Raw genomic sequence first — 12,776 nt, 5'->3', positions numbered from 1 at the left:
TCAATTGAGCCCAGTTATTAAAGAAGCCAACCAGATTAAAATCAACTTGGTCATACCGCTGTTGATCAAGCATGCAATCTTCTACCTGGAGCTAATCATAATTTTTGCGGAGGTCGGTGTTTGTTGACAGTTTTTTTCTAAACACCAGAGAGCAAGCAAAGCTTGTAATAAAAGTTCACACACTCATATCTTTACAACATGTACTCATGTTATTGGAGGATGAAACTAGGGAACTCTTCATCAGCTCATCATTCAAAGTTTGCACAGAAAAATATGAAGTGTGCCATTTTCCTTCATGGAGATCTAATTCTTGATGGTTTAGACAAGTGATGCCAAAAATTAAAAAAATAGCGAAAATACAATAGCCAGGCTTAATGTCAAATACTTTAGCCACGGGATAGAGTGTGACAAATTTAAGCAGCTTGAGACAAGCACTGTAAGCCATCAGTCTTTCCTTTTTGAGCAGCTCTGGCAATCTGTTAAAAATCAAACTAATTTACTTATCAGAGTTTCCTGCTTCATCAGATGTAAAACAATTAAAGGATTGGTAGACAACAATAGCATTATGACAATAGTTTGTAACCTCCAAAAGTGGCTTTGTAAGTTGAAAGTTCCAAAACCATTGTAAGTGGGTCTGAGCAACAATTTTTGTCTGCTATGTTCAAGGGCTTTTAAAAATTGTATGCTTAAAACATTTTTATTATCACAGATATATGTAGCCAAATAAAAAATTGAATAGGCAATTTCCACAGAAAAAAGCCTAATATGAAAAAGTATTATTTTTCTAGTGGTTTTGTGTATGAACAAAAACACACCGATGGGGATCTTCGGCACTGTCTTTGTTTAACCGTAAAATGAATTTAATGGTAAATGTGTTTTATCTTGCCACAGATATCAACCTACTACAGATGTCTGAATCTGCATAACGAAACAAACACTTGAAATGTTACAGTAAACATCATGCTGTGTTGGAAAAAGTTTTATTGAAATCATGTAGGTCAGTTTTTGTTAGTGTCCTGGTAGATTCTGACTAATCAGTGCAATCATCGAAATAAGAGGCATGAGATTGTTGCTATAAATAACTTCTGCAACCTGCTGCGCTTTGACCATATTTTAACAGCAGACGATCTCACCAAGTCCAACACAATTCAAAAACATTTCAACGTATAAACCAGCAAGATCAGCAGTGAAACCCATAGTTACGGAGAAGCCAAGTTTGCCACATTTGCTTTGGAATAGGCGCAAAACCTTACTCGGAGTATCACTAACCAGAAATAACTAATCTTGCCGGGACATGTCAGCGGCCCAAGGAGTATGTCATTACTGTCGAGAGGTGTGTGAGACTTATCCACCTTTGTAACTGGCTTTCTGTCATTAGCCAATCATTTAATTTATGTAGGTTAACTTTTTAGCAAAGAATTTAATATAATTGAAAAAAAATTTTTGTGAGTTCCATGTAATCTTTCGTAGACTACTGTTAGCTTTGTCAGAGTTTATTGATGTGCTTGCATACATGTGTTGGTATCGAAACTGAATAATCAACTTGCAAATATATATACATCAAGAACCAACACAGTATGATAGTAGACGTATACGTTATAGGAGCATCTACTGTACCTTGTTGGTTCTCGATGTAGATATATTTGCAAATTGGTTATTCAGTTTCGATTCCAGCATGTGTACAGTATGCTAAAATCGGAATGTTATAGGAGCCTCCCATAACGTAAATTCTAGATAGTGTAAAAAATTTATGTGAAGCTTTTGCTTCGTACTACATAAAAATTTCCATATAGAGTAAAGTGTCAAGTCGGGTGAGTTTTCAAATTCAATTTGAATACTAGTCTATCTCACAGTACTTACAGAAAAAAACGACATGCATATAGCGTTATTTCTATTATATATACAATTTTCGCAGTATTCTAGTTATTCTTAATAGATCGTCAGATGTGTCGACAATTGTCGCAATTGTTCATAAATCCAAAGGGGATCGATTGATGCAGTTCTTACAGCGCCGATATACCAATCTGAATGTGACGAGTTGGGAGCATTGCCGGAAGTTTTTTCCGAAAGGATTGCCGAAATCTTTTATCCTAACCTTGATCCCTGGATACAGATAAACGATGAATGAGTAGAACTGCTTTTTATGGTAGAAAAGATTTTGTTGTTTTGCCTTATTGTGCACGTATTAAATATTTGTTATCAGTTTACTTTGCAGAATAGACTTTGCTGTTTAGAAAAAATAAGCAAACAGTTGTAAAGGAACGTTGAAAATGTGCAGTCCCCATCAACGTATTGTAAATTTACCGCAATCATGGTCTTTAAAACCAGTGAGATTGATCATAAAAAGGAGAAAAGTTGTCGATGCAAACCAATAATACTGCCGTTATGGTAGAGCCCACAAATTAAAAGAGTTAAGTCAGGTTTTTTCTTTTTGCGTGGCCAAGGGGTGAGTTTGGAAAGATATTGGAACGGATTAGGCAATTTACACGTATTTTACTGTTCTTATAACGTAAATTTCCTATAACGTTAACATTCTTGGAACGGATTAAAAATGTTGTAGGAGTGCCTACTGTATTCGCATTTGCATGCTAACTCAACGTTGCAGCACTTACTTTTTGAGCGTTGCCTTGGTGCCCCAGCTGAGCATCTGCAACCGTTAAGAAAATACTTTTGCAAATTAAACATCAAGATTGCCTTTTGTACATTAATCCGGGTTTTTGCTGTCAAAATAGACCTCTCAAAATGTATTTTGAGGCTTTGAATTATTTTCAGGTTAGGAATAGAACAGACACAACTAGGCTTCAGAAAATGTTTATAGAAATGGAAAGCAAAATAAAAAATTGGTTGCTTTGAAATAAAAAAATCATGCTCCGCCTGTAGGCATATCCTACTTATTAAGGTTAAGGCGTGATACGGACATTACTTACGTTTCTAAGCAGTATAAAGCTTGCATTTTCTTGCGACTAACATCATGTAAAGCTGTACCATATTGAAACAACTTAGAGATTGTTGTAGAAACCTGATGCAATTCTACCACATTATATGCATAACTTCGAATTGTTACTATTGTAGTAAGTTTTCCAAGTGCTTTTTTCCGATGACCCATTATTTCTCTTGTCGTGTTTATAGCTCAATTTAAGTACTATTCTGACAAGATAGAATTTTTTTAACATTTTAAAATATGGCTTTCAAGTTCTTCTTTATCTGTATTGATATATTGATATATTGATATCAGCTGTAACTAAAAAACGGTTACAAATATGTAGGTATGGTCATTTTTATGGTTTAAATGATTTTCTAAGAAATTAAAACTGCCAGATCTTATGGTTTAACCATTTATATTGTTAGTTTTGGATCCTTTCTCCTATACATATTCACTGATTCAAATAATGAGGAAGAAGGATAGTCTTTGGCTTATGGTAGAAAGTAGTTTTTATTTGTGTCATCCATGCTGTGCCTTACCTAGAAAATTAGAAATTAGTTTAAAACTGCAAAGCACCAATTCAAAAGCCAAAGCTTTTGTGAGAAATCACAATTCTTTAATGAGATCATGTGCTTTCCATGATGGACCGTGGTTTATATGTAATACAATGTGGCCTAAAGCTCATTACTAAATCTGGTGTTGTTAGTCAAAGGGCTACTAATTCATTGAAGAACCTTTATGAGTTCTTATTCATTGGACGGTAAACTTGTTTATCAGGTCATGTTGGTAGCTACTAGGGGACACAGGCCATATTTGTAGCCAAAATGTTAAAACAAAAGGCAACATTGATAATTAGTAGCAGTCACGTACACGGAGGGTGACATTGGTAGATAATAAGGGCCATGTGAATTGCACAGGTCACGTGTGGGTGTGGGGAAGGGGGTAAAAACTGGGGAGGAAGTGACATCGGTAACTAGAAGTGCTCACAACAAGGGGGATATTAGTTACATGAATTGGCACCATTGGTAGATAAGAGTTGTCATATGGAGGACAATATTAGTAGCTAGTGATGTACCCATTGGTAGCAAGTTGTTATCAAATAAATCCAATTAGTATGTTGTCATGGTTGCTTGGAGAGCTGTATTCGCAGTTTGTGGTGGTCACATAAAAAGTTACATTGATAGCTAATAATTGTCTTATAAAAGGCCAAGGGTTAAGGTAATCGTGTGGCAGGCATATTGGTAACTGATTCTGATCATTCTACTTTCGATGTGTAAAAACTAACAAACATTCACAGCATAATACGGAGAGCAAACAACATCTGTCAATAGCAGGAAGTTACACGTTATACCAATAAATATGTAACATTGGTCCTACTTTATCAAATCTATAACAGAATAAACTGGTGGATGTGTGCCGTGTTATCAATATCTGACAGCGAATTAAATGGCTTATTTTAGTTCACTCAACATTCATTTAATCAGAAAAGTTTACCAAACATGAAAAACGTTTTTGGAGTTGCGTTCTCTAGACTTTTAAGATACTGTACTTGGTTTTTTTTAAATGCAACAATCTAGTTACTTGGTTCTCTGTTGCTCCACCAGTGCCAACAAAACTTACAGAAAATTATTTTCTTTTTCAGACCAGCGTATAATTTTATATGCATATTTTACAAGTTTTTTCTAAACTTGTAAGATTTGCATATAAAATCTTCTATAACTGTGTTTGTCCTAAACTCAATTTAGGACAAATGCAGTAAAATACTGTGAAATATATTTCAAATGGTACATGATCTAACAATGTCTCTTTAATTGGAGATAGTTTCATTCTACGGTTTCAAAAGTATATTTTCATTTTCTTGGCTAATTTTAGACTCAACCATTTTCTAGTGGAAGTTGTGCTTCCTTGCTCACCTGCATCATTTTACTGCGATTGTCCTAAATTGAGTTTGCTGTTATGACTGTTTGTATGACCATCATTGACAACTATTGATATTTTGTATGTAGGCATGTAATAACACTTATTGTGAATGTAAAAGGATCGCACAAGCAGGCTGATAGAATCAGCTCAATATATTGGCATCCAGCAACATACTTCATTATAGTAGTCAGATACAAATATACCAGTATATAAAATATTGTAGATAGCAATTACTTGTTTTGTCGAATTCATTAAAGACCCTCAAGTTAATCATTGGTCAAATAGTGCGAAATGTTGTCTTGCTTTATCCATCATTCATTGGAACCCAGTTAGTTGACTTCTGGTTCTAAAATGTATTTTTACGATTGCGTTTACTAAACGAATCCCAAGCTCATGTACATCGTGTTAGCAGCATGGCTAATCGCTTTATGTAAAAAGATTAGATGTCCAAAAAACTTGGTCGGGTATGATTTACCTGACAGTTGATATTTAGAGATAAATTCTTCATGGTCACTCTAAGAAAGGCCAGGACTTCTTTGAACTGTATGCTTGTCGCGCTGGGTGAGAACGATGCTTCCTTCAACACCCAGGATGCTTATCTCTTTTTTGTTTTCTATAGTCTTGCATTTTTGAACTAGCTGAATAGGAATGAATAATGCGCCTGACTTCAATTAACTCGCTTAGCATTGTGTTTACAAAATGTAGACTACGGCCTACAACGGTGATAGCCAGTGGTTCTAGCCTGGAAAAATCTGGCTGTCATGGTGGTTAAGCTCACGAGGTTGGAGTTTTTATTATTAATTAAACCTGTTCCATCCCTCTCCGGCTTCCTCGCTCTCCTCATGCAACCTAATCTGCAGCTGCTTCCTTCTTATCACCATTCCCATGGTGCTCGGCTGGAGATGGTTTGCGCTTGAGATAGATAATACGCTAGTCGGCATCCTCTCTTTGCAATTATTGATTTATTCTCTGCCATGGTTAGTGGCCAGAGGCACGTGGTTTCATCTACTAGAGAAGCTGTTTTCCTTACAAGCTTGGCCTTGGCTAATTACATTCAAGCCGAAGCGAAGTGGTGAATGGTAGACAGCAGCTGATGTAGGATAGCTGTAGGCCGTGTGACATCACGAATCGTGTTACTAGCCTATGCCCTCTTCAGCGCTGCTTCGGTCTGGTGAGCAGCCTCGGCATGACCTCTACTGCCTCACCCAGAGACTTCAAACGCCATCTTATGCAATTGTTTGTCAAGATATATATTTTAGATACACGCAGGATGATGAGGTTTCTAAAGCTTTGAAAGGTTCTGCAGTGGTCTTTTTCTTGAATTATATCTGTAGAGTTAAAACTAAATGGTCTGCTGTTAATATCTCCTTTTTTTAGCTCTTTTTCTCGGTGTTTATACATTTGACCATCAACCCTGATCATCATGCCGTATTAGCTGTGTAAAGCCATTAGTTGGAAGTATAAAAGAATCCAGGTTCTCATAACTCTCATAGGTTCAGCATCGCAACCACTCACCATTCCAATACAATTGACATCATTTTCATGTCTAAACATCGTAACATGTGCTTTGCCTAATTTGGCTGATACTTGGAGGGTTGGTTTAATTGATAATCAGCTGATGAAGTGTTGGAAATGAGGTTATTGCACTTCTGGCCCCTAAACATTTATCAAAAAGACTTAAGAACTTAAACTTTCCAAAAACAAGCGTTTGTAGAAGCGGACAAATGCTGTAGAAAGACAAAGTTGTCATGTCCAAGTGTTTTCATTTGTAAAGCTGATACTCCTTAACAAATGAGTGTTCTGATCTCAACTTCTGTACTGTCAATTAAGCCATTGTTGTCAGTGTTATTATTGTGGTAATTATTGCCCATTGAAAAATATTTAAAAATTGAATATTTAGAAATAGGCTGATGACAACTATCAGAATGTGTCTATATTATCGCACGTTGGTTTGAGATTGTGAAGGAAAAGACTTGGTGTTAACTGAAGAATAGTAGAACTTGGTATAAGGTGATTGGTGTTAAACTGCAGATGTTGATAATAAAATGTCTGCCTGTTGAGCATTGTTTGAGGTGAGGAAGTGATACGATGCCTTCATTCCTGCGAACTGTTGATGGTAATTAATACTCGGGTAGCTTCATTTAGTGGCAAGCCTTGTCAGGTTAGCAAAGGCGAGTGGAGGGAAGCTATGGCAAACGAAAGATGCTGAGGTGGAGTAATCTAATTAGAGCGGTGCATTCAGTTATTGAGGATATCTACAGGCTGTAGCGGGCTGCCACTGCCATCTAAACCCACAGGACTACCCTACTGGATGTCATGTGTCAGCTGTGAGTTTACTCATGGAAAAAGATCTATGATTCATGAAATTTTAAAGCAGCGCCGCAAACTTAGGATATTTTAGCAAATATATTTTGGCAGTTTTAGGTTAGTTTTGTCTATCTTTTTGTATAAGTCATATTATAGTACCCGATGGTATTTTGCTGCTGTTTTGAGTGCTCAAGACAAGATTTCATCGTGAACGATCTGAGCACACACTGTCGCTGCTAAAAAACTTCGCTGTCAGTTAGAGCCTACCCAATATGTCGCTCGCGAGGCTGCTTAGCTCGCTAGCATTCAATCACTTTTGGTGTACAACTGTCGTCTCAAATTACTTCCTGAAGGCTCTCATCAGCAGTGCCCTTCGTGACTGTCTTTTTTTAAGTGTACTAATGACATGTGATGCCAAACCATTCTCAGCCCACCCAGCTGCCAATCTTTTGACCTAAGCTCTACTGGGCTAGTATCCCAGTTTTGAAATGCCACAACCAAAGACCTTTTAAGACTAATTCAGTTCTTATTTTTACAGTCATGTTATAGTACCAACATGTATGGCTCTTTAATAAGTATAAGCAAGTAGCAGAAAGTGATCAGTTACCTCTCTTACGGTATATTTGAGTAACTTGATGACTTTTAGGTTACCTGTTTTTATGAGTTTTGTTTTTATTTTCTAATTTGATTTTGTGGAAAACAGCTCATTCAGCTTTTTACATATGTATTGCATCGGCAAAAGGTAGCCCCATTTTCATATAATGAACTCTTGTCTCATACAGAAATATCCATTATTTCTATGTATTTTTGCTTGCAAAAGGCATGTCTTAGGATCCATCAAGTGGTTTATTCAAACTATAATGATGCGCTAGTGATAGCTATAGTTTGCTAAGTTGGTTGGTTGATTTGGCATAAAAAAGACCATCGGTTTTGGTTTGGCTGTAGTAGGCTAAAAGAATCTCAAGCCAGGAAGCAGTACCATCAAACATCTGGAATCCTGTTTGCAGTCGCCTATTAGTTTTGCTGAACAAACGCCAATTGTTTATGAGAAAAGGCCTTCTGCAACCATAGGGTGCTTGTTAACCTAACAACTGATCTGCGATTGGTCATGAGTTCGTTATTGGACAACAATCACACAGTTGTGCGTATCCTCTATAGAGGCAGAGGGCTAAGTGAAAGCTAGCGTATGTTCTGCTCTCAACCAGTCTTAATACTGGGCTGTTATTGATCGGTGGAAGGAGGCGTGTGCAACGTCTCTGCCATTCCAGTCTACCATATCTGCGGTGTCATACTGGTGCTAGAGGTCAATTAGACTGGCTAATGACAATCATTGTTGGGTTTTTATTTCTGGCTGTCTATATTCCTCCACGATTTCTATTCTGACAGCTCCAGACCGGTTGGTTCTACGTTTTGTACAGTGGCTTCCTTGAGGTAAGCAGAGTCTATTTACTAGTTGAAATGCATTTGCTGTAAAAAATGGAACATGCCGTTTTGCCATTTGAACTAAATTATGTGACCTAAAGACCTTTAATGTATATCCTTGATAACAATTTGTTTCTTTGTTTGCTGCTACCACCGTACTTCATCTAAGACCAATCCTATTGCCTGTAATGCCATTCACATGGCTTAGTTGGTTTTTTGGAATTTGGTTCTGTCTGTGTGAGCGAATGTTGGCTCCTGCTGTTCTCATTAGACACTAGTTTCATACACAGAGCCATGGTTGTCACCATTGAAGCATTGCCATTTTATTTGATGTGTGGGTGTTGATATAGGAAGGTGGCTTGCATTGCCAACATTACTGATTGATATAGCCTGCTGGTAGGGCTATAAAACATATTGGTTTACCATTTCATTGTAGCCCGGGTTTGTTAGCTTTTCTGTTTGTGGTTGTCACGTACCAAAGTTCCACCCCTACTCTACCACACCATTCTACAGATACTTTGTGATAAGGATTACATTGTGTATGCAATAGCGCTGTATCTAGTGCTTTATGACCCACTCAACAGGATGGTGATGAACCAGTGCCTAATTCCAGATCAGTATAGCCTTTATCATAGGTCAGTTTGGAGCTGGCTTGTTTGACAGGCTAGTTTGGACTGTGAACTTTTCATCCTTTGTAAAGCATCAGAACTATACACACCTTTTCTACAGACTTTGTAAGTATCTTCTTTGCGAGCCTTCTCCATATGCTCTCTATTTACATCCTGCTAGTATTTACCTAGGATAGCATTGCAGGAGATCTGAATACTTATGCATCGCTGTGTTGACTACGAGATAGAACATATGATATTACGATTGTGAAAAGAGTTGGTATTCGCTGAGTTCTCTTTCAATTGTAAACCAAATGAATGTCCTAGTTGTCAATTTACTGGCTTTGATTACATCCTGCTGTTCATTTAGCTAAGTCGGTTTGCACAAAAACAGCAAGAGACAATTTTCAATCATCTATTGTAAGGATGCTGTCATGTTCTTCAACGCCTGAGAAACTGGAGATCTCAAGAATTAATTGGAATCATTGGCCATCTTGCTTGGTTTACTTGATTGCTGGCATGTCCCATGCTGTGAGGCTGCTGGTGTTTCTGTCAAGTGGAGTTTGGCAAAGCTTCTGTTGATTAACCAAAGGAGCGAATAACAAGTAGATGTTGGTGGAATGGAAATGCAGTACTATGGTGCCCAATGGTGTTATGACAGCAGATGTATTGATTGGCAAGGCAGTGACATTGCAACCTCTGCAAGGGAAGATGACAGGATGGAGAATGTGAGATAGAGCGAGTGGTATGCTGGAGCATATGGAGAGGTTGGCATAGTGTTGATAGGAGCACAAGCATCGGACGTTCCTGCACTCTTTGGTATCTATGGATTGAGTTATGCTATTGATTGTGCTCACCCAAGATGGCATGGTAATTGGTAATAAATTGGTGATGTGTGCCATCAGTTCGACAGCGTTGATCTACTTATTTGAAAGTTGATCTACTTATTTGAAAATTCTGTCAGGTACACTATCCGTGGTCAACAGACTGACAAGCTCTGAACAAAAGCTCTTTTTGTCCTGCGAGCTTGGTGTATTCGTTTTATTGTGTCTAATCACTTTCTTATTGTACGCCAAGCCAATGTGAATGGCAGTTATTTTTAAGAGCCTCATTTCTCTTTGGACAGTGGCTGGGCCTGGTGAGCTCATTCAATTAAGTACACTGTTGAAAGCAGATGGCGGCTGCTCGCCTACATTCAATACCACCGGATCAGATTGACTATAAGCTCGACAATGTCTGCATTGTGTTGCCTGGTGCTTAGTGTGGGAACTGTTTAGTATTAGCGTTGCTTTGCGCTGCTGCTAGAGTCTGGTGTATTCCAGCACATCCTTACCATCATTTACTAGATGTTCGAAAACTGTTAAAAACATTTTAGTAATTTTGGATATCTTGGAACGTAACTCTAAGTAAGTACACCGGCATAAAATGCTTGAATTTTTATATTGCTGTATAATCTAAGGAAAAGCTATGGATCTTGCAAGGAAAAGCTAGATGCATTTTTTATCAACACTTGCAAAAAATATACCAAACTCCCATGTTCAGGCAAGACTGCTCATGATTTATAATATATTGTGGTTCTTTCCAAACATTAATTTGATAAAGATGTCTTTTGCTGAAAGTTATCCAAACATGTTACAAATCAAATACACTTGATAAGTACCGTTATTGCACAATACGATTTTGGTGATTCCAATAGCTAATTCTTTGGAACTCTCAAGCCTTTGAGCCCTTATTGATATTTTACACGGTTTCCATATTTTTTTACAGGCATAACTGCTACCCACCATATACGAAAGGCTTATGCAATGGACAGCATATGTCTGGATGGTATTCCATAATTAATAATAACCATGCTTTCATTGCTCCACTCTCATTACACTGGTTTTTGTATGCCATCACTTCGAGAAGAATTCCGCTGGCACTCTGTCTATTCGCTTACTGTGCTTGTTTTATATACCATACCTGGGCAATAGAATATGTGGCTGTGCTACCAAACTTTTTTGTATACATCCAAGCCTGTCCCATCTATTTGACAGAAGAAACCTTTTACTGATTTTGTGCTTATATGCAACTGCTGATAGACAGCTACTTTGGTGAGCTCCTCACAACATCTTATTACTCGGCATCATAAAAAGCTGCTGTTGTTAGTTGGTGAAAGCTGTCATTGATGAAATAGAGGCTGGATATGTGCTAACTTTTTCTGGAACTCAGCTCACTGGCTATTCCATCACAACTTGTCCAAGCTCAATGCTTGTGAAGAGGTTATCATAAATCTACAGCAAATTCTCGTTGGCATCTGGACCAGTGGAGACCATATTGACCCTGCGACCCCTACGTGTATACATCTGCATACAATTTCGCTTTGTAATCGTTACCAAGAAGAGAACAACTGGCTAGCGTTAGCATTATTGTATCAAACGCAGCTGGTCCTCAAACGCACCATTGCACTTTGCCGTCTATAAACCTAAGCGAGATCTAAACCTGTTTCTTTGAATTGATTTGAAGAGGCTCAGGTTACATTGTGTCTGCTATCGGTTGACATCTGGCTATAACAACTGCAAAAGTTTATGCTAGAGCCAAGATGGAGTGGATCCAGACCACTTGGCAAGGGGCTAGCCTGCTGTTTTGTCCTGTAGATAAAAAGGAAAAGAGATGCTGTCAACGTTTGACACCCTAATAAAGAGGGCCGCTGAATTAGATTTAGCTGTGAATGAATCACTAGCATTTCATCAGCTGCTCACTTAAAGCACATACAGTCTCTTACTAGAGTCTGGCTTTCACCAGCTAGCTTTACTCACTCGCTACATTGGTGATACCACAGTAAAAAATGTCACTAATGCCTCTATTCAACTGCCAGACTTACATCTAGAACCTGTTTTAGCTAATATTTTGCTTCCAAGTACTCTAAACTGACTCTTGAGGTATTTGTTGAACTGTTTGTGTCTCTATGATACCAAACTGCTGGTAAATAGCAAAACAGTGAGTTATTGTAAAACTCGCTTTGTGTTATTTCTTAAATATATCAACTGTTTCAAGTTTTCAAGACAGTTTAGGTAAAAACTAATTCAGCAAGTTTTGCAACAAGCTAAAATCAAGTAAAAAATCAATGTCTTACGTTTCTTTCAAGGTGTTTACTTACTCACCAGAAGTTATCCTGTTGTGCTTTTTTTTGCTCTCTATTCACCACTGTTTTAATATATGCTTATGTAGAATGGGGCAAAAATCAAAACCTGTTTCGAAACTTCTAAGATGTTCAATCTATAGAAAGCTTTTCACGAACACCTCTTCATAGAAAGGTTGATAAACATAGTCACTTTTAACACAATAGTTACAATAATTTTTAACGAAAAATTTACTACATTGCTGAAAGAGATCATGTGGTAGCGAACCGTCGTTCTGTAGAATCATTCTGGAAACATTAATGTTAAGAATCATTTGCTTGTTACTCTGGTTGTTAACCCTTATCAGTAATTATGGCGTTTAGATATTGTAGGATAGGCTAATATGAGAACCACTAAAAACCACTGTGAATATGTTGTAGAGGCATGGAGAATAAAATATATTTCTCTAGTATTAAATATTAGGTAAAATGTCAT

This window comes from Watersipora subatra, chromosome 4, assembly GCF_963576615.1.
Source record: "Watersipora subatra chromosome 4, tzWatSuba1.1, whole genome shotgun sequence".
NCBI lineage: Eukaryota > Metazoa > Bryozoa > Gymnolaemata > Cheilostomatida > Watersiporidae > Watersipora > Watersipora subatra.
This window is presented reverse-complemented; position numbering follows the sequence as displayed.